The 3,864-nt window shown below is 40.3% G+C and overlaps 1 pseudogene; it reads left to right on the top strand.

The window, feature by feature from the left end:
- The first annotated feature begins 980 nt into the window (after nt 1–980).
- LOC118575263 lies at nt 981–1,531 on the top strand (annotated as a pseudogene).
- The last annotated feature ends 2,333 nt before the right edge of the window (nt 1,532–3,864 follow it).

The raw sequence follows: 3,864 nt of genomic DNA, 5'->3' as shown, positions 1-3,864 counted from the left end.
TTGAATTAAACTCACTTTGTTTAAAAATGTTTCTTTACATGTTTTTTTTTTCAGGACTGGCTCTGTTACTTGTAGATGTTTGGCTTTCTCAGCAATTGTTTTATACTATGTCTTACTAGGGTGGGAACATTTATTCTGTAGGCTGTTTTCACTTTCACAATAACAATTCACCATAGAATCTGCATGCAAAGGGATTGAATTTTAGGGCAAAAAAATATTATCCTTTAGCTTTGCCAAAATGAGAAATACAATCAAAATTACCACCTTACCAAAACCGGGACTAGTGCATGTACAGGGTTTCTATTGGGGATCTCAATTGTATTTAGTGAAATTGTTCTAGGGGTTGAGGTGGGAAAGAGCCTTCTTGAATGTGCTTTCTCCAGTGATGTTCCCAGTAGGAGATCCATTTGCATCATGCAGCAGTTCTAGAGTTTATTGTAGTTGAAGGTGATTCTCATAAGGCAAATAAAATACATGTTTGAAGAAAAAGAAGGTATGTAAGGAACCACATTCCAGTGAAGATTTAGTATCTTTTAAAGGTTTGATAAATAGTTCTACATTATTATTTTCCTGAAAAATGAATAAGAAATTTTATATATCATTGATGGAAATGATGTGGTTCTAATACCAAGCCTTTTAGTTAGAATTTTACATTTTTTCATAAAGAATGCCTATGGAAATCTGATACAATGGAGTTCTTGAGAGTGTACTGATTTACAAACTACTGATGAAATCACCAAAGCTCTATAAACTCCATTTTTTATTATTGCCTGTTGAAAACCTAGAAAATCAAACACAAAATTTACCTAATTTATCAACAGATTGATTTTTGCAAGTAGATAATATTTTCTTTTTCTTTCTTTTTTTTTTTTTTTTTTTTGAGCTGAGGATCGAACCCAGGGCCTTGTGCTTGCTAGGCAAGCGCTCTACCACTGAGCTAAATCCCCAAACCCGATATATTTTCTTAGATAATCCTATAGAGCAGGCAGCGGCATGGAAGAGGTGCGCGTGTCTGTGCTGACCCCGCTCAAGCTGGCAAGCTGGTCGGGCCGTGTGCATCTTTCTGGCACTGTGTCTGGACCTGGGAGCTGTGCTGAGCCCAGCCTGGGTCACCGCGGACCACCAGTACTACCTGTCCCTATGGGAGTCCTGTAGGAAGCCCGCCAACCTGAACATCTGGCACTGCGAGTCTACACACTCACTCAGCAGCGATTGGCAGATTGCTACTTTGGCATTACTCCTGGGCGGTTGCTGCCATAATTCTTATTGCATTCCTGGTGGGTTTGATTTCGATCTGCCTGGGATCTCGAAGGCGCGTCTACAGACCTGTCGCTGTCATGCTTTTTGCAGGAGTTGTTCTGCAGGTCTGCAGCCTGCTCCTTTACCCAATCAAGTTCATTGAAACTGTGAGCTTGAAAGTATACCGCGAGTTCAATTGAGGTTATGGCCTGGCCTGGGGTGCAACTATATTTTCATTGGGGGTGCCATCCTTTATTGCCTGAACCCTAAGAACTATGAAGACTACTACTAAAACCAAGTGTCAACACACACACACACACACACACACACACACACACACACACACACACACACAAAGAGAGAGAGAAACCAACCATCCAACAAGAAAGATTAATGTCGGCATCTTTTCTAACACTATTTTGTAAAACAAGTGTGGAACATCAAGCAGTTTGCTCAGTTGATTTAATATCCTTTGCCTTTTGGCTGTCAGCATCATAACCAGCTTTTATGCTGCACAAATTAAGAGAGCTGATTAGATATAGGCACATCTGCAAACTACCAATATGCTCATGCCATTTTTTTTTTTTTTTTTTTTTTTTTGGACAAGTGAAGGGTCTGTATGACATCAACAATTGTGAGAAACTAGTTGGAATGAAAATTGGCAGAATCCTATTGAGGCAGGCAGTTCAAGGCCATCCTGGTCTATAGAGCAAGTTTCAGGACAGCCAGGGTTTCACAGAGAAATCCTGTTTCAAACAGCAACAACAACAACAACACACTTTACAGAAACACATGAAAAGGTAATACACAGATCATTCAAATGTAAGGAGGTGGTTGAAGAGTAATACGGGTCTGAATTTAGTTGAGATATATTGGCCATCTGAGTATTGGTGAAATTATCAAGGTGACTCCATGTAGTTAAAAGGGAGGTTTATTTTGTGGCGTAACTTTCCAATGAAGGGATAGGTAGATTGTAGGGTCTGGCAAACGTATGGCACAGTCCGTCGGTGTTCTCTGGAGAACTCTGCTCAGTCTACCTCCAGCGTCCAGGGTCTGGGCACCAAGAGTTCCTTTCTCACTGGATCCTGGGTCTTCCGCTTCCTCCTCCGCCCTGCCTTGTGGGCAAGACCATTACCGAAGCCTCAATGGGGGTTGGAACTTCCAGGCCAAGGCTGGAATGGCTACCCACTACATCTGAGTATGACAATGTATGGCCCTTGACTGCACCCCAGTCAAAGAGAAGTGTGTACGCAACACAACAATCGAGAGTAGAAGACAGTGAAATAAGAACAAAGAACATCTGAAGGATATCTCTAGTAGAGTTTGAGCAGCCCTCCAAACAACAAACCTTCAATCTCCAAGTTCATCTACTCGCCAGCCAATATTTTACTATGAAGAAGTAATCAAATAGAAATGACTGGTCTGTGTAAGACTGACTTTTACTTTTAACTTGTCTTGACAAACACTGCCCCATAGTGTAGCCAGACTACACTCTGGTCCCACCTGGCCCATTGTCCCCTGCCCTGAGGACAATAAAAAAATCATTCAGAGGGTTAATATTGATTTACAAACTGTATGGCCTATAGCAGGCCTCTCACTAGCTAGCTCTTATATCTTAAATTAATCCATTTCTATTAATCTTTGTTTTGCCATGTGTTCCCTGGCTTTACTGGTCTTCTGACTTGTTGCTCCTTGGGTGGCAGGCTGGCATCTCTCTTCAGACTCCACCTTTCTCTTTCTTGGTCTCTCTCCTTGGATTTCCCACCTGCCTCTAAGCAGCCTTGCCATAGTTCAAAGCAGCATATGTATTAACCAATGGGAGCAACATATAATGCACAGTGTACAGAAAGATATCCCTCAGCACCACAGCTGTGAATAATTTGTAGCACTAAATGAATGAGCCATATTTTTACCTCATAAAGTATGCTGCCTTTAGACATGTCTTCTTTGTCAGGTTTATTATTCTGAATCCCACACAAAAAAGCAAAGATGGTCACAAAAAACGAGAACCTTCTCTACACATTGTGAAATTATAGAAATGTGGGGGTACAGGAAATATAGGGGAATTTGTTTACTAGAGACAGTTGGAATAAGCATGAGAAGAATCTATATAAGATTGTCTTCTGCAAACTGGTGATAGGATGGAGTTTGGTGATTACGAAAAGTCAGTGTATGAAAACACAGAGAACAAGCATCACTTGGATTGACAACTAGTTTCTAATCCATGGACCATAATGTTGCAGTATTTTCATAACTACTGTAAGTAACTACATCTTGAACATCTGTGTGATGCTGCTGCCCATAATCCCTTCACCTTTAGAATTCATATGGATAATGCTTGATCCAAACGAAGGCCAGATCAGGCTCCTTCTTGGTGGCTGATGTCTTTTTGGATTATTTTGTGTCTTGAATACATTTGTGTCAAATATTTTGAATGCTACCCTTACTATGTTGTTCATGAAATCACTTGCAATTTTAAGAATTCATACCTAAAGCCTGATTTACATTTGGACTCTTAAATGGAGTGAAAAAGTCATTTATACACCAAATGGGGTTTTTCTATTTACACACTTGACCATTTTAAAAAATGTGTATTAATTACCACAGTGGGTTTTCTGAAGAGAG

Source organism: Onychomys torridus, unplaced genomic scaffold (genome assembly GCF_903995425.1).
Source record: "Onychomys torridus unplaced genomic scaffold, mOncTor1.1, whole genome shotgun sequence".
Classification (NCBI taxonomy): domain Eukaryota; kingdom Metazoa; phylum Chordata; class Mammalia; order Rodentia; family Cricetidae; genus Onychomys; species Onychomys torridus.
The sequence above is the reverse complement of the archived record's forward strand: the minus strand, read 5'-3'. Positions and strand labels throughout refer to the sequence as shown.